Genomic DNA, 19,716 nt, shown 5'->3' with positions numbered 1-19,716 from the left:
CATTACTGAGTCCCACAACTTCAGAGTTTGACATCTGTCCTCCATTTCTCTTACATCCCCTACTCTTGTCTTGTTGCAAGTAACTCACCTCCTGACTCACGTTGATGAATCACCTGTCCACCATCACAAAGTCCGAGGTTAATGTGATGGAATACTGCCTGGATGGGTGCACTCAGGAAGCTCAACACCATCCTGGATAAAGGAGCCTGTTTGTCCACCACCTTCAACATTCAGTCCATTCCATCACAGATGGACAGCACAGCCTCCTTGTCAAGGACATTAAGGGATGGGCAATAAGGCCCAGCCAGAGACAAGCACATCCAATGAGCAAATAAAAAAGGAAAGACATGTCAATGGCAAATAAGTTTTAAAACCCCCAGAATGTAAGAAGATATATTGAGACCAGTCATATGAAAAAATAAGAAATGCAGTATGAAAAGTAGAAAGAATTGATGAACTATGTGAGACAATTTGCCATTGCCTTTTCTGAGATTTTGTTACTACCTGCTGTGAGTTTAACAATGCCCTCGTCTATACATGTTAACTGGAGGATTAGAATTCCCACACAAATCATGACAATAGAGAGGGAACATTTCAGTAAAAATCCCATGTATTTATATTTTGGCGCTAAATTGCATAAGTCAGAGCTCATATACTTTCTGGAGATATGGACGTCAGTTACATTTCACTCGTTTGATTCAGCACTCTCATTTTCAAGTGGTACGTTCTGACATTGTACCTTCTTTCAAGTTATGTTTTGATGCCACACAACCAGCTTGAATTCAGGGCAGACTGGTCAAGGGGAAGGCTAGGTCAAGGACTGTCAAGCTTAGGCTTGAATAGATGTCAACACGGTGTAAGCTATATATGGTAATCTGAGTGATACCCAAGTCCCGAGCTGATTGTTACATGGTTGAGAGTACTCACATGAGCTTATTTCTTCACTCTAATTCTGGCTAAATCACCCACAGTAGGCTATTGAACTATATTCCACCCGGGGATTCTGCAGCCCTTTGGACTCAATATTGAGTTCAATAATTCTCGGAACCTAAACTCCCCCACGCTTTAGCCACCTACCACATACACCATGCCTTGTTATCACATGTCTGCCATTACATACTACCTATTGTTAGTCACTAACAGTCTCCATTAACAGCTATTCACCCTCCCAACCAAAACGTTATCGACTCCTTTATCTGTCCAACTGTTCTTCTCTCTTTTTGGGTTCTATCCCTAACTATCATTTACTCCTTACCCCCTCTCTTCCACCAGATCTTCTGCATTTAAATTAGCATTTTCATAGCTACCCATCACTTCTGCAGAAGGGTCACTGGACGCAAAACGTTAACTGTGAGTTCTCTTCTCAGATGCTGCCAGACCTGTTGAGCTTTTCCAGAAACGTCTGTTTTGTCTATGCTATTTATACCCTAGGAGAAGCAGCTTCGTGACATTATTGTAAAGGCACTCCAGAGTTTTAAAGCACTTGCACAAAAAATTGCTCAAATATTTTCATGGCAGCTGGTTCAAAATTGGCATCACTAAGAGGATTGGCATCAGGTATCCATTCAAACAAGGCAGGCGTGGAAAAGGGAGGCATCTGGTTCAGCAAGTCTGTCCAAAACGGTTGTGGTATCTGGAACACTGTCATGAGACAATGCTGTCCTATGAGTGACCATTGTCCATCTCCTGGGAAATCTAAAAGAAAGGTGGCAGCCTAATAATAGGATGAGACAAAAGATAAGAAAAGGTGTTTGGAGTTGATAGGGAGAAGAAGCAAGTGATAAAAATTAGACATTGTTAATCTTTCCTAGACAATGATTTGCTGATGGAAGCTAAATTTACCAATGACTTTTTCCATACACAGATATTCCCTGCAGACATGAGATTGTGTAAGAGTTATTAGTATTTTATTTTTAAATAAATTTATTGGAGCCATTGTCAGTCGTGACTATGAAACGTTGTCAAAGTATTAAAGCTAACAAGGTATCCTTGGCTGGTAGATTAATTAATCAATGGGGCAGACACAAGCCCTTCAGAAGTTGCAGCTTTATCCTTAGCAGAAGTCCTTTTCATGTCAAAGATGAACATATCAAATATTATCAGAATGCACAGAACCTAAAAGAATTCTGAAATGCAGCCACATCTGGCATAACCCAGTAACAGCTGAGCGCTGATAAAATGCTTCATTAATAAAAGGTGTCAGAATCAATATTACTCTTCATTCATATTTTCTTTGATATGCCTATAAAATATATACTTCCTCAGGATTTTGTAGATGAGTGATTACTTATGGAGGTTTCAATCAAGAGCCTTTTCAACAAGACCCCACAGCTCCACCTGTTAATCCAGGGGTGAATTTGCAATGTTTCCTACTAGGTGACAGCTAAAGTATTTCTGGCTCAGTGAACACTTGCATTGTATATAATACAAAGAGGGCCGAGGTATAAACCACTCCCTTGGGCAGCCTGTACAAAAGCTGAAGGTTCTCCTGATTTGCTGCTTGGCCCACATTCATCTCGTCATTTTATTCAGTATATTATCAGCAAGGCACATCAGAGCGTACGTATGAAAAAAGAGTAGATTTCATCATTGAGCAGAACATCAGGAAATCTTGTAGTAAAGATCAAATATCTAGAAATAATTGTACATTATAATGTCCTGATGTGAAACAATTCAATAAAATCAGGATTTGAAGCTGACAATTATCCGGAATTACTAAAAGTGAAATTTAATTTACTCCTCAGATGAGTCTTTTGCTAATCTGTGAGTGGATAGGGATCAGGGTGGCACATATTGATATAGCTTTTAACATTGTTTCCCTCCTAGGGAAACAGGAACACCAGCCTAAAGGACAGAATAAGAGCTTTCGGGTCATGCCTCTTGGCAGATTTCATTTAGGCTTCGGTTCTTCCTACTATCCCAGTAATCCAGCAAGAGGCTGAGCAAAGGATGAAAACTCTCGAGTGCCAAAACCCTGCTGTCCTGAAGACCTGAAGATCTTCAGCTTTCAAGCCTGAGGCTGTATGAAATGATGCCAGGGGGAGGCGCAGTGACATGACAAGAAACAGCAGCAGCAGCACCAGGCCATGGTTGAAGGGGTTAGCAGTATTCTGGGACAGCTCATATAGGGACTCACAGGCTTGCTCTAGTCTTCCTTGTGTCCTGCTGTGCTGGGAGAAATGCATCAGGGTGCATCCTTGTGCTGTTTTACAGAAATACCCCGAAATACATTCAGAAGAAGAAGAGCCTTTGGATTTGTGCAACAATCTTATTTTCCAAAGTGCTTTGCAATCTGGGGTGGCACGGTGGCTCAGTGGTTAGCACTGCTGCCTCACAGCACCAGGGACCCAGGTTCAATTCCAGCTTTGGGCGACTGTCTGTGTGGAGTTTGCATGTTCTCCCCATGTCTGTGGGTTTCCTCCCACAGTCCAAAGACCTGCAGGTCAGGTGAATTGGTTATGGTAAATTGCCCGTAGTGTTAGGTACATTAGTCAGAGGGAAATGGAGGGTCTTTTCGGAGGGTCAGTGTGGACTTGTTGGGCCGAAGGGTCTGTTTCCACACTGTAGGGAATCTAATCAAGTCAATCCTTGAACTCTCCCGAGTTCATTTACTGAGTTCTCCATGGAGGTTCTGGTATTCCAATGTGAAAAGACGACAGGGCACTTTCAAAATCAGTCAGCCAGATAAGCCTCTACTAACTGCTGACTAGAAGATCTGGTCACTATTTCTCAGAAGGAAAACCAGTAAAACCAGTGCACAAGAGATACTGGTCAGATTAAGCTTGCAAACATGAAATCAGAACTTCTGTACCACCAGTCTGATGGCTTTTTTTTTGTTGATCTTAGATCATGGGCCGAAGGGCATGTACTCTGCTGTACTGTTCTATGTTCCACACTGACTCACCATTCCCAGAGCTGCAACCTTAAAGTTTCCATTCCACTGTTTGAATCACTTCATGACCTTTGCAACTTCCATAAGTTTGAAAAACACTCCTAATCAAACAACGTTGTTATTTTTCCGTTTGGAATGTTGTGTGCAATTCTGGTCTGCCTCCAATAGGAAGGAGGTTGTGAAATTTGCAAAGAAAATCAGAAAAGGTTTACAAAGATGTTGCCAGGGTTGGAGGATTTGAGCTACAGGGAGAGGCTGAACAGGCTGGGGCTGTTTTCCCTGGAGCACTGGAAGCTGAGGCATGACCTCATAGAGGTTTATAAAATCATGAGGGGCATAGTTAGGGAAAATAGACAAGGTTTTTTCCCTGGGGTGAGGAATCCAGAATTAGAGACCATAGGTTAAGGGAAAAATTTAAAAGGGACCTAACGTGTATGGAATGAGCTGCCAGAGGAAGTGGTGGAGGCTGGCACAATTACAACATTTAAAAGGCATCTGGATGGGTATAAAAATAGGAAGTGTTTAGAGGGAAATGGGCCAAATGCAAGCAAATGGGACTAGATTACGTTAGGATATCTGGTCGTCATTGTCGAGTTGGACTGAAAGGTCTGTTTCCGTGCTGTACATCTCTATGACTCTATAATGCCGACCCTCATGTATTGTCACCCAGATCCCATACAAAATGTTCAATAATTAGGCTGTTGTTCATGTTAAATTAATTGCAGAGGGGAAAAATGCACATCAATCAAATAGATCTGTGGGTGGCACGGTGGTACAGTGGTTAGCACTGCTGCCTCACAGCGCCAGAGACCCGGGTTCAATTCCCGCCTCAGGCGACTGACTGTGTGGAGTTTGCACGTTCTCCCCGTGTCTGCTTGGGTTTCCTCCTGGTGCTCCAGTTTCCTCCCACAGTCCAAAGTTGTGCAGGTCAGGTGAATTGGCCATGCTAAATTGCCCGTAGTGTTAGGTAAGGGGTAAAGGTAGGGGTATGGGTGGGTTGCGCTTCGGCGGGGCGGTGTGGACTTGTTGGGCCGAAGGGCCTGTTTCCACACTGTAAGTAATCTAATCTCTCATATGTCTAATTGGCCCAAAGAGCATTTTCTCTCTTCAGGTTATATGCCTCTAAAAAGGCCTCCATAGGTGGTCCACGGTTACACTACACAAAGTATGGCAGTGGTTTGTCATTATCTCCTGCAGATGGCTGACCAGGAATCTGTCCTTGGTATATGTTGAAACATTTACAATTCAATACTCAACCAGCTTAACTGTACCTTCCTTGACCAGCATTCCTGATCCTGGATTTTATGACAGGGAGACTAACTGTGAGGCAAAACTGTTTCACTTACAGCATGGAGGGAATCTGGAACTCACTGCCTGCAAAGGTGGTAGAGGCAGAACTGCACATGACATTGAAGAAGTATTTAGATGTGTCTTATGATGCAAGGCAGACAAAGATATGGGTCAAGTGTCAGCAAATGGGATTAAAACAGTTAGGTGGTTGTTTTTGACCAGCACAGATGCAATGGGCCAAAGGGCCTTTTTCTGAGCTGCAGATCTTCATGTTGCTATGACTACCAATCATGGTGAAAATAATGGACAAGCTTGGAACCATAAATCCCACTTTCTAGCACAGCACTTTCAACTGATCATGGGAATGGGTCACCCAGGGTTTGCACATGCCAAGTTCATCGATCCCATTGACCATTTAACACATTAGCTACCTTTATTGAAGTGGGATTTGATAGCCTTGGAGTGTGAATCTTCAGATGTGCAGAATAAATCTGGTAAATACAAGCCTGAACATTGCGTATTTCTTTGGATAACCAAGCTAACCATTTGGTGAGGGTAAGGTGATCTCTGGATACCTTAATTTCCTTTGAAGGAGGTAAGGTATCCATTGAGGCAGACATGATGCCTTTGTTCTTGTTAAATGTAGAAATTAATGTACATGGAAAAAGGAACGGCGCTCCGAAAGCTAGTGCTTCCAATTAAACCTGTGGGACTACAACCAGGTGTTGTGTGATTTTTAACTTTGTACACCCCAGTCCAACACTGGCACCTCCAAATCATGGAAAAGTGCATATGTTCCTGACTGTAAAGCTCATTGGAGCTTTTACTCGATCTGCAAAATCAATTATCAAAAGAATCTGTGTTAGGTCCACTTTTGTTTTGCATTTATAGAAACAATTTGGATGAGAATTTTGGAGGCATGTATAATAAATTTCTGGATGACATCAAAACTGGTGGTTTAGTGGACAGTAAAGAATGCTATCTCTAAGACCATAAAGAGATCAGTACTGGATTATCGCTGCCTGATTATTTCATAGACATTCATTATCACCGTACAGTATCAGCCATTTTACAGTTTGATGGACAGCAAGAATAGATGTAAATATTCTTTTGATAGAATCTTTTGTTTTATAAAATCCCCAAAGTGTGGAAACAGGCCATTTGGCCCAACAAGTCCACATCAACCCTCCAAAGAGCATCCCATCCAGGCCTATCCCCCTGCATGTCCTTGTGGCTAACAGATCTAACTTACACATCCCTGGACACTATGGCAGTTTAGCATGGCCAATCCGCCTAACTTGCACATCTTTCAACTGTGGGAGGAAACCAGAGCACTGGGTGGAAACCCACGCAGACACAGGGAGAATGTTGCAAACTCCACACAGTCACCCAAGGCTGGAATCGAACCTGGGTCCCGGGTACTGCGGCACAGCAGTGCTTACCACTGAGCTACTATGTCACCCCTGTCTTTGATCTGGGACTGCAAGTTCCAATGCACACCTGAAATGTTTGTTACAATATAGTTAAAGTAATGTAAAAATAGCAATTAAAGAATGTTGATAAATGTGTTTTGATTTCAACATGATGAAATCTGCATAATGGTGGGCGGGCAGGGCTATGGGTTGGCATGTGTTGGTAGTAGGTTAGCATTGACAAATTACAGTGCCATTATGATGGGTGGGGAGGTTATACCTTTCAATGGAAGGTAGGAGAGGTCATAGAGAACTGATGAGAGCATTGCTTTGCTTAGGGAGCATGAGGGACAATGAAATGTGGGTTAGGGCATGAGGTGGCACTAACTGGAAGGGACAGTATGGAGGAAGGGTGAGAGGTGAGAGTTGAAGAAAAGTTTTATGTTTCATTTTTGGCAGAGTGCGAGATCCACGAAGGAAGCATTTCTACTATGCATCCACACCTCCAGGTTTTCCGGGCTTACCTTCCCTGGTTTGTAAAGGCTGGCCACCACACACCCTCCACCAGACTAAACATGCCAGTCAACCACTTTTAAAGATTGGGTTTGCAGTGTTTGAATTCTCAAATCTGTGCACACCTGAGTATGCACCAAAGCTGCAGTACCTGGACTAGGACTTGAAGCAGGGCATCTATCCACATTACCTCAGTTAACACAGGACACTTCAGTGAATCTGCCAGAAGATATAACCTGCCTCAACCTGAGGCTCTTTGGCTAACATTGAAGCTCTTTGGATTTGCTGCAATTCAACTATTTCAGAATCTGGATCCAATTTCTAAAGTTGTTTCCTTGTTGCAAAATTTACCCCCGTCCTCAAAGGAGAAATCAAACAGAACTCCAGAAGAGTTAGTTGATTGTCTTGCTTGACATAAACGTACAGATCAAACCAGAAAGCTAAAAAAAAACTGGACAACGTAAAAAAGTCCCGATAACTGAAGCGAGCTTTTTGTTTGATGTCTACTGTAGTTCTGCTTTTCAAGTCAAAAACAATTAGAATGGAAAAGTTACAGACAATTCAATTTTGGAGATAAAGCTGTTCTGCCGACTTCAGTACATTTGATGTAATGAACTCTTTCCTTGTGAAGTCTGCCCGAGAAAAATATTGGTCACGGTTACAACCTTGAAATACAATAGGTGTTGGATACCCACCAATTCAGACAAGGAATCAATTGTCTGCTAAGGTTTGAGGTGGGTGTTCACCGTCAAAATGCCCCAGAAAACACATTAGCCACTTCCAGGTAAGTTCCAAGTGTGGGACAAGGGAGGGTCAGGTGCAAGTACACTCCCAGAAAAAGCTCAGTAAAACTGATGAATTTTACACACCTGTCTGACTCATCTTGTGTATTTCAAAATGGAGCTCTTGCATAACCGATACGTTCATTTCCAATTATCCCTGTTTTCATTTGCTTTTCCCTCTGAGTTGCAGAAAACCTGATCTCCATTATTAATGCGATGACAGTATGGCTTTAAGAGATGTATTTTGGCCTTTGTTTTATGAAGAGAATTTGAGGAAGAGAGGCAGAGCTGTCCAAAACCAATAAAATCAACAACTTGTGAGGCCTTTGATGTTTTTTTAAAAATTGGAACAATAGAAGCAGCATGAAGGGGTGGGGTCAAGCTCCCACAGAATCACGATCTTAGTTTACCTTTCATTAGCTGTTAGGTTTGGAAATGGCTTTACATCTTCCATTCTACAGCCAAATGCTTGAGTTCTCACTCTCTTCCAAGAGTTTTCTGTTGATGTTCTTTTCTCCTATTTTGATGGGGTTGTTATGGTCCATAATACCATACACACATTTTTGAGGCCTTTCTGATTTACTTTACGTCATGTCATTCTAGTTATCTAAAACATTTGTGCCCATTCTTTGATAAGTTTGAATGTTCATTTATTTTCCATAGGAACTCTCTAAAACGCTGCACTTGCAAGGACCAAATGGTCCTACTGAAGGATGTCAGGTAAGTCAGACTGAATGGGCTGTTCTGAGGAAGGGTCACTGGACCCAAAACATCAACTCTGATTTCTCTTCACAGATGCTGTCAGACCAGCTGAGCTTTCCCAGCAACTTCTGCTTATGTTTCGGATTCACAACATCTGCAGTCCTTTCAGTTTTTATTGAATGAGCTGTTCAGTGCCTCGTGCACTCACATGTATGGACATATAGAGATCTAGCAGAGTGGTGGAGAGCAAAGTTTAATAAGCCTGGAAAATTAGTCACAAGGATCATGGTACATAGTTTACTCAGAGTTCATTTGTCACATTGCCGGAAGTTAATGACATTTGTACGTCCGATTGTTTTGAGTGACTGGTGTGTGCAGACAATAGTACCAATGCTGTACATTGGCTGCATAAGTCAGCAACAGGCCAGATATTAAAAGTGACTTATATTATTGAAAATCAGCCTTAAAGGGGACATACATTGTGGTTAGACAGAGTTTTGGGAGTAATTTGTACATGGAATCTGTGTCCTAATGGCTTGAAAACAGAAGAACACAAGAACTAGGAGCAGGAGTAGGCCATTGGGCCCTTTGAGCCCACTCCGCCATTCAATAAGATCATGGCTCAAGGCCTCAGCTCCACGTACTCACCCTTCCACCGTAGCACATAATTCATTTACTGTTCAAAAAATGATCTATCATAGTTTTATGAACATCTACCGAGGGAGCCACTGGGCAGGGAATTCACTGGGCAGGGAATTCCATAGATTCACAACACTCTGGGGGAAGATGTTCCTTCTCAATTCAGTCCTAAATCTGCTCCCACTAATTTTGAGCTATGCCCTCTTGCCCTAATTTCACCTGCCAGTGGAAACATCCTCTCTATGTCTACCTTATTTATTCCCTTTATAATTTTATATGTTTCTGTAAGATCCCACCTTCCCCTCCCATTCTCCAAAAATTCCAATGAATATAATCCCAATCTACTCAGTCTCTCCTCATAAGCTTATGACCTCAACTCCGGACTCAACCTAGTGAATCTCCTCTGCATCCCTTCTCGTGTCTTTCTCAAGTAAGGAGACCAAAACTGCACACAGTACTCCAGGTGTGGCCTTATCAGCACCCTATACAGGTGCAATATAACCTCTCTGCTTTTAAACTCAATCCCTTTAGCAATGAGGACAAAATTCCATTTGCTTTTTTAATTACCTGTGCACCTGCAGATCAACCGTCTGTGATTCATGCACAATGACACCCAGGTCCCTCTGCACAGCAGCGTACTACAATTTCTTACTTTTCACATAATAGTTCCTTGTTACTGTTATTCTTACCTACTCTTGACCCACTCCAAGTTGCCTATCGGACAAACAGATCCGCGTCAGATGCCATATCACATGCCCTTCACTCCTCCCAAGAACATCTTGACACCAAGAACAGCTATTTAAGAATCCTACTCATTGACTACAGTTCAGTCTTCAACAATTATCCCCTCAAGACTAATTACTAAACTTAGGGATGACGGACTAAGCCACACTCTCTGCAATTGGATCCTCAGTTTCCTGATCCACAGGCCACAATCAGTGAAGGTTGAGAACAATATTTCATCCTCACTAACATTCAACACTGGAGACCCCCAGGGGTGCATACTCAGCCCCTTACTGTACTCACTGTATACCCATGAATGCGTCGCCAAATACCAGGCTAATGCCACTTACAAGTTCGCTGATGACACCACCATAGTCAGTTGAATCTCAGATGGCAACGAAACACACGACAGACCTGGAAAAATAGTGCACTGAGAACAACCTAGCTCCCAATGCCAGCAAAACCAAGGAACCCAATATTGACTTTCAGCAGGATGTTATTCATGCCCCCACCCCACCCTACCCCCGTGTTCCCCCCCCAATCCTCCTGCCATATTAACAGCACAGAGGTGGAACGAGTGGAGAGTGTCAAGCCCCTGGGAGTGGTCATCCACAACAAGCTTTCTTGAACTCTTCATGTGGATGCACTGGTTACAAAGGCCCAACAACGTCTCTTCTTCCTCAGGCAGCTGAGGAAATTTGGCATGAAGGCGAATACCCTTGCCAACTTTTATAGGTGTGCCATCGAGAGCATTCTGACTGGATGTATCACTACCTGGTATGGCAACTGTACCATTCAAGGTTGGAGACGGTTATAGAGAATGGTGAACCCAGCCCGACCAATCACAAAGGTCAACCTCCCATCTATAGAATCCATCTACCAAGCCCTCAGTTAAGGAAAGGCCACCAGCATTCTCGAAGATCCATCTCACCCTGGCAATGTTTTTCTCCAATCTCTACCATCTGGGAGAAGATACAGAAGCCTGAACACACATCAGCCAGTTTCAAAACAATTTCTATCCTACTGTTGGTAGAATACTGAATGGACTCACAAACTCTTAACATTCACCTATACCTGTGTTTAGGTTTTGCTGCTATTTACCTATTATTTACTTATCTATGCTACTTAACTCTGTGATCTGCCTGTATTGCTCACAAGATTAAGCTTTTCACTATGCCTCAGTACATGTGACATTAAATTCAGTTCAATTCAATTCAATTCAATGATGACTTCACACTTATTAATGTTGTATTCCATCTGCCAGACCTTTGCCCACTCACTTAAACTATTTATGTCCTTTTGCAAACTTTCAGAGTACTCTGCACACTTTGCTCTATCACTCACCTTAGTATCATTCGCAAACTTTGACACACTACACGTAGTCCCCAACTCCAAATTATCTATCTAAATTGTGAGTAATTGCAGTCTTAACATAGATCCCTGAGGCACACCACTAGTCATTGATTGCCAACCAGAGCAGCACCCATTTATCCCCACTGTTTGCTTTCTGTTCGTTAACCAATTCTCTATCCACGCCAGTACATTGCCCAGAACTCCTTGCATCTTTATCTTATGCAGCAGGCTTTTGTGTGGCAACTTGTCGAATACCTTTTGGAAATCTAGATGCACCACAGCTACTGGGTCCCCATTGTCCACCATGTTTGTAGTGTCTTCATGGAATTCCAAAAAATTAGTTAGGCATGACTTGCCCTTCATGAATCCATGCTGTCTGCCGAATGGGACAATTTTCATTGAGATGCCTTGCTATTTCTTCCTTGATAATAGATTCAAGAATTTTCCCGACTACAGAAGAATGGTGAGACAGAAAGCACCAAGGTTTTCAGACATTGCATTGGAGGTCCTTGTGGAAGAATTGGAGAGAACAGATACTTTGTACTTAGACAGAAGTAGGTCTTGCAGGCATGTGATCCGGGGGCAGTGGAAATAAGAAAGGCCGGAGGGTAATGTCAGGAGCACAGATGGATATCATGCAGGAGTTTAACAATCTGAAATGTGTAGTCCAGAAACAACGTTCAAATGTTCTGTTTACAAACTGAACAGAGAACCACATCTACTTCTAAATTCACTACACTTCAATTTCTTACCTCCCAATGATCCCTATTAATCATTTCTCAGCCCTTCAAGTTATATACTTTAACTCACTTTCATATAGAGAACTGTTGCAAGACTACAACCCAAAACCTATAGTTTGCAAACACAGACTATAGTCAACCATGATAGCCACAACACACGAAATCATGTCACAGGACCCTCTGACACATTCCCATTTTTCTTGCAGGCGAAGGAGGCAGAACAAAAATTTGGAAGGGGAGAAGTCATGGCCATCATGAGAAGGGTCATCTCTATAGTCTCTGGCAATAAAGAGGTAATTGATGATGTGGCTATCTGCTTACCACATCTTCCATTGCTCCACATCTCCTTCGACCTCATTCACACATTGGTGGAGACACAGATGTCTTCTGTTCTGAGTTCCTCTGCCCTCATCGCAACACGACCCTTGTTGCTGTTCCATTTCCGAAAGCCAGGAACAGCAGCCTTCGCAGCCAGTGGAGGCAAAGGAAGGAGACATATAAAATACACAGTCAGGATCACTCAGTCTTACACAGGCAACCACTAATTCAAATCCTAACGTAGTGTTTGTTTTAGGGGCTGGGTTATTGGAGGTTACTGTCCACTGTGAGACATGGGTGGAGTTTTATGATGATCGTTGAGTTTGGTGCAAGGAAAACTTATTCAAGCAAGAGGCTCATCGGTGGCCACTTTCCTGTTCTCCACCTTGATTAAATCTGGAAAGCCCATTTAAAGGCTTCATTCTATTACCACTGGTAGTAACCATAGGAGGCTAACAAGGCAGGGGACAGAACAAGCAAATATATTTGGAGTTACTTGAGGGTTTCGAGGTGGATGAGTTGTTTTTGGTGGGGAAGTCTTAAGACACTCAGCCTTTGAAAACTTGCCTGTCTTTTGCTGCCAACCTCTCATGAATTCCCTTCTGTGATCCTATCATCACCCAACATCATTGCCCTGTGTCTGGATCCCTCTTTCATCCAGGGTCTCAGGTTGGTGTGGTATCAATGGTAGGCACTGGCTCTCCAGCACATCTCCTCCACTTCATACACCACCACCCTTGAACCACACCCCTCTCAACGCAACAAGGACAGAACCCCCCCTGAACCTCACCTTCTACCTCACCAACCTCCACATATGTAACATCATCCCCTGCCACTTCCGCCACCTCCAAACAGACCACGCCACCAAAGATATATTTCCCTCCCCACATCTATCAGCGTTCCGGAGAGACCATTCCCTCCGCAAATCCCTCATCAGATCCACCCCAACCCAACCCCCTGACCCCCCACCAGCCCACACCCCACTCCTGGCACCTTTCCCTGCCACTGCAGGAAGAGCGAAACCTATGCGCACACCTCCCCCCTCACCTCCATCAAAAGGCCCCAAGGGATCATTCCACATCTGTCAGAAATTTACCTGTACCTCTACCAATGTTATCTACTGCATCTGTTGCACCTGATGTGATCTCCGCTACATCGGGGAGACGGGATGCCTTCATTTCAGAGAACATCTCTGGGACACTTGTACCCACCAACCCCACCGCACCGTGGCTGTACATTTCAACTCCCCCTCCCACTCTGTCAAGAACCTGCAGATCCTGGATCTCCTCCTCTGCCAAACCGTTACCACATGACACCTGGAAGAAGAACGCCTCATATTCCGCCTTGGGACCCTGGAACCATACGGGATAAATGGGGATTTCAACAGCTTTCTCATTTCCCCACCCCCCACATTATCCCAGTCCCAAGCCTCCAAGTTGGCATCGCCCTCCTGAACAGCCCATCATCTTCATCCACCTATCGCTTTCTCAGCTACCTTCCCCCGCCAACCCCACCCCCCTCCCATTTATCTCTCAGCTCCCGGCCCACAAGCCTCATTCCTGATGAAGGACTTATCCCCAAAATGTCGATTATCCTGCTCCTCGGATGCTGCCTGACTTGCTGTGCTTTCCCAACAATGCAGACTTGACTCTGATCTCCAGCATCTGCAGTCCCCACTTTTTCTAGCAGCTTCACAACTGAACTAGCATCCCCAAACAGCCAGAGAAAAGCTGAGCTGGGAGAACTGGCCACTCCCGTTTTGTTGTACAAGTGTTTTTGTTAAAAAAAAAACCTGAAAGCTTTTTGTCTGAGGCAGTATCTGTTAGCTATAATCAAATTGGCCCTAAAACCCATTCAAGTCTAGACTTTTCGGAGTTGCCGCTTTTACGAACTCTCTGAAAATAAAACCAAGGACAGCATAACCTTGCTAAAGGAGCAACATCATCACAAAATCAATGCTGTCAAGGACTCTTCAATCTTAAGTTTTTTCTAATTTGCTAACCAACCTTCCACGTGGCACTATGTCAAATGCTTTTCGAAAGCCCAAATGTACAAAATCCACAGCACTACCCTCATCTCCTGCCTGTGCAACCTCGTCAAGGAACTCAAATTTGTCAGGCATGACATTAAAAAGCAATGTTGACTGTCTAGTATTAACTTATTTGTCTCTATGTGTATAATTATATCCCATATTATGGCATCCACCAGTTTTCCACTCTTGATGTCAAGTTGACAGTTTCATAATTTCCTAGATTATTCTTTGTCCCTTTCTCAAATAACGGCATCATACTTGCAATCTTCCAGTTACCTGAGACTAATCCTATGTTCAGAGAGGCCTGGAAAATTTATGTCAATGACTTTGAAATTTGCTCCCTTACCTACATCAGCAATCTGGAATGCATTCCACTCAGGCCTGTTGACCTATCTACCTGGTGCGCTGGCAGCATTTTTAACATCTTTTTTTATCTATTAGTATACTGTTCAGTTGTTCAACATCCCCATTCTCAATTGGGCCATTGTCACCAGCTTCTGATTTGGTAAAGCCAGAAGCAAAGTATTTGTTTAGTACCTCTGCAAAACCTTTTTCATCAGCGAGCAGCTTACCCTGATTGCTCCTTATGGGTCCCAATCTATCCTTTGGTAAACTTTTATTATCAATAAGTTTGGAGAACATTTTACTGTTTGAATGGAGAATCTTAACTTAAAGGAGTGAGGATAGAGATACCTCCAGCCATTATAATGGACATGAATTGGGGAATATAACAAGAATGCTCAACATGTATTTTAGATGGGATTCAAAGACGCAATGATTGGTCATAACAGGGAAAACAAGATTTTTGAAATTACATGTGATACAGAAGGTTTGGAACAAGGTTATAGTGAAACTGATCAGGCAGAGGGAATTCTGCTCAAAACAAGAGGCTTCAGCTCAATAGGGAATGTTTCAGATGTGACCTCAGTTCTTGCGCTGTTTATTGGAGAGTGGATGCATTTCACAGTGAGTGCAGTGGATTGGTTAAAATGTTACCTAGATTCTATCAACAAGGGGAATCTGAGAGTTCTACCTGTCTCAGATTTGGGGATGACAACATGTTAAAGTCACTAAAAAGTGATGGTTACCTGCAAAATAGCTGCGCTAAAGCACTTATTAGGACAGATGTAATATAAAGTGAAATACCCCGACTATTGGATAAGCTGTCTATGCAAAAAGCTCAAATGAAATTGAATATGGAACATGACAAGGCAGTTGTTTATGGGAAGTCAGTAGATTTACAGTTTACACAATCTGGTCATGAGCAGTTTGTGTATCCACCTTCTTATAGGTAAAAAAATCCTATCAAAGGAGGAAGGAACAATGAGTACACTAAACTGATAGACACCTCAAACTGACAGACTCGAAATAAGTCATAGAAGTTAATGAGGTATGTATGTTGGTCTATTATGAGGGCCAATTATGGTAAACGTATCATTGACTGAACCTGGACAAAGTGATGCAGTTACACAAGACTAGGCTATTTGACATTGAGGGCTGAAGGGTCTGTACCGTGCTGTAATGACCTAGTGGATAACAAGTGCAAGTTGGTGCTGATGTAAGATGTTTGCTACAAAGGGCCAGCTAATGGGTGGATGCCACCATCATAGGAACAGGAGGGAAAACTGCCAGAAAATAGGCTAACTGTGCAAGATTGGGGTGAGGGAGAGGGCAGTACAGGAGGCAAGGTCTATGGACTGGCAAAATACGGTTAAGATATGGAAGACCACACAGTACAATGTCAACAAATGGACCTGCAATTTAACATAGTCCCTGGAAAAACATCACAAACTTGTGAAAGGAATTCTAGTCAGAAAAGATGGAGATTGTGTAGCAATAATTAGGAGCAAGATAGTACAGCAAGTAGACATCACGTTTTGACAAGGATAGAATGAGAAGAGAAGCTCTTTTGATTGAGAACTTTTTGCATTTACAAATAAGCTAGAAGATAAGTTGATAAAAAGTTGGAGAACTAGAACGAATTTGGCATATACATGGAGGCACCAGATAAGGGGCAACCTACTTATCACACACATAGATATACGCAGAAACAGTGGTGGGCATATAAGGACCAAAGCTGAACTAGAGTCTTCAGGTTTTGAAGAGAAACTGGGCACTCAAGATGTTCAAGTGGATTCCTCTACTGTAGGAAAATACTCCTTGAAGCTCTTCTTAGGTCTTTTGACAACATACTTGTTACACTTCAAACAGGTAGTGCACTGGAAATCAAGCTCCACTATTTCTGGAGTTGTTACAAAATTAGAAGTTTTATTAGAGTACATAAAGTTCCCAGTTTACCTTTCTGAAAGAGATGGAAGTGAGGATTGCAGATGCTGGAGATTAGAGTCAAGAGTGTGATGCTGGAAAAGCAGAGCAGGTTAGGCAGCTTCTGAGGAGCAGAAAAATCGACGTTTTGGGCAAAAGCCCTTCATCAGTTTCTCTTTCAGATAGATGTAGGTTAACAGAAAACACAGACCAGGGCTCTCTAATTAGCAACAAATACTATGTATGGCAAATAAATATAATCTAAACACAGGTAAACAATGAAGAACTGTCAACATATAACTCTACTAAATAAAATTTCCCTTTCTAAAACCCTCCTACAGCATACAGATGCTGAGAAAAAGGCGCTAACATTGTAGGTGAAGGGAAATATTACTGGGGTAACCGTTCAATAGCACCAACCCTCAGGATTAAATGAGCATTCCTTTTATTTCTCAAATCCTTCAGTTCTCCGATCTTACTTGTTCACAGGATGCTTATAGTGACAGGTTTACAAATTAAACATTTATGAATCATTGATTTAAGGCAACAGCTTATAGGAACTGATAGGAGGAAACAAGTGTCTTTCTTTAGCTTCAAGTGTTTTCACTGGAGAAAAGAGGGTTACTGTCCCTTTCCAGAGATCCAAAGGCTTCTCACTGTATTGTCTATATCCACAAGCTACTTACCTGACCAGGAGCCAGAGAATTATTGTCAGACTGACTTTGGCATCCACAATTCATAATTCCACAAACTAACAGCAGCTTGTTGCTGGTTATATCTCACTTTATTTCTACCCTGGGTTTGACCCTTGGTTTCCTGACTGGTTGAACAAAGCAGCAAAACAAACACTGCATACAATGAGCTTTAGCAACCTGCATTTTAAAATGCAGCAATTTCTTCCACATACCTTTTAAACCATTCCTTTTTCCATTTCAGTCATAATCTAAAATATAGAAAATAGCTTTCCATACTCCCAAATCAATTGAATTGAAAGTTGCATTTATGCATGGTGAAAATTTCAAAGGGAAGTTCTTCTGAAATCATCTGAAAAAGCAAGTGATACAGGAGAGAACTTGTGGAAATTACATTAGTGTGTTTTTGGATCGAATTATGCTGTGACAGTGTGATATTTCTCTGTTAGGTTTGTCTTGCCAAAACCTGCTGCATTCGGCCTAGAACACTCACAGCAATGTTCCACTGATATCACAAGCAAATGCTGGATGACATCTTTAGTTATTCATCATTGGAATGCGTACATTACTGTCAAGGTCAGCATTTGTTGCCATCCGTAATTGCTCTGAGTGGCTTGCTTGGCCATTTCAGAGTCAAGTTTGGGTCAGGAATCAAGTAGGAGTGGCAGATTTTCTGTTCCTCAAATAGGTTTTCCTAACAATCAGTAAAAGTTGTCATTGACACCATCACTTAGACAAGCTTTCAATTCTAGATCTTAGTCATAAAATTCCACCAATAACGATGGTAGGATTGAACCCATGTTTCCAGAACATTAGCCTGGGCATTATAAGCCCAGTGACAATACCACTATTCCTCCCCTCCGGTGTGACATACATTAATGATGTTCTGACAGGAGATTCTAATTAAATTAGTCAAATTATGACAGGTAAAAGAAAAAGGTAATTTAAGATTAGAAGTTGGAGTCTGGGTGCCTTTATATATTATGGGTTAGATATGAAGCAGAATATGTCATAAGTGAGTTTGGATCCACAATCCAACTTGGACAGTGTTAGTGGCATCCTGATAAACCTCACAGAAAGATGCTTTTGTGTCCAGGGAAGAAACACATCAGTGAGAGGTCTGATACCAGTTTTGTCACATTGGAGCTGAGTCATATGATGAAACATGATTATTGAAAAATGTCTTAAGAAAAATGCACAGTGAAGTTTCTCGTCTTTGGTGACACATAAGATGGATTGGAACATATAAATTAGGAGCAGGTATATGATTTGATTTGATTTATTGTTGTTGTCATATGTACCTATGTTCAGTGAGAAGTTTTGTTTTGCGTGCAGTACAGATAGATCATAACATTGCAGGCACCATGGACAAAATAGTATCTTTCTGCAGCATAACAATTAATTGATTCCATGAAAAATAAGGATTCCTGCTTTTTCTGGATAAATCCCAAGAATTGCCACTTTCATTGTTGATTTCTGTTTCCCGAATGATTTTAATGAATGAATCCTCATCTATAAAATAGGACTGGTTGGCTGACAGGAAGCAGAGAGTTGGAAAAAATAGTCCTATTCAGAGTGGCACGCCATGACAAATGGGGTACCGCAGCATTCAGTGCCTCAACTGTTCACAATATACATTCATAATTTGGACAAAGGAATTGAATATCATATCTCCAACTTTATAGATGACACTAAGCTGGGTGGCAGTGTATGCTGTGTGGAGGATGCTAAGAGGCTGCAAGGTGACTTGGACAGACTTGTGGGCAAATACTTGGCAAATGCAATATAATGTAGCTAAATGTGAAGTTATCCACTTTTGTGACAAAAACAGGAAGGTAGCTGATTATCTGAATGGTGACAGTTTAGGAAAAGGTGAGGTGCAACAAGCCCTGGGTGTCATGGTGGAACAGTCGCTGAAGGTTGGCATGCAGGTGCAGCAGGTGGTGAGGAAAGTTAACGGCATGCTCTCCTTCATAGTGAGAGGATTTGAGTATTGGAGGAGTGATGGCTTGCTGCAGTTATACAGGGCATTAGTGAGGCCACACCTTGAGCTTTGGTCTCCTAGTCTGAGGAAGAACACTCTTGCTGTTGAGAGAGTCCAGTGAAGTTTCACCAGACTGATTCCAGGGATGAAAGGACTGACATGTGAGAAAAGGCTGGATGGACTGGAGATATAGTTGGTGAATTTTGGAGAATATGGGGAAATCTCATAGCAACATATAAAATCCTGATGGGACTGGACAAGCTAGAGGTGAGAAGAATGTCTCCGATGTTGGGGAAGTCCAGAACTAGGAATCATTGTCTAAGAATAAGGGGCAAGCCATTCAGGACTGAGATGAAGAGAGTTATAAACCTTTAGAATT

The sequence above is a fragment of the Chiloscyllium punctatum genome, chromosome 16, assembly GCF_047496795.1.
Source record: "Chiloscyllium punctatum isolate Juve2018m chromosome 16, sChiPun1.3, whole genome shotgun sequence".
Taxonomy (NCBI): Eukaryota; Metazoa; Chordata; class Chondrichthyes; order Orectolobiformes; family Hemiscylliidae; genus Chiloscyllium; species Chiloscyllium punctatum.
The sequence above is the reverse complement of the archived record's forward strand: the minus strand, read 5'-3'. Positions refer to the sequence as shown.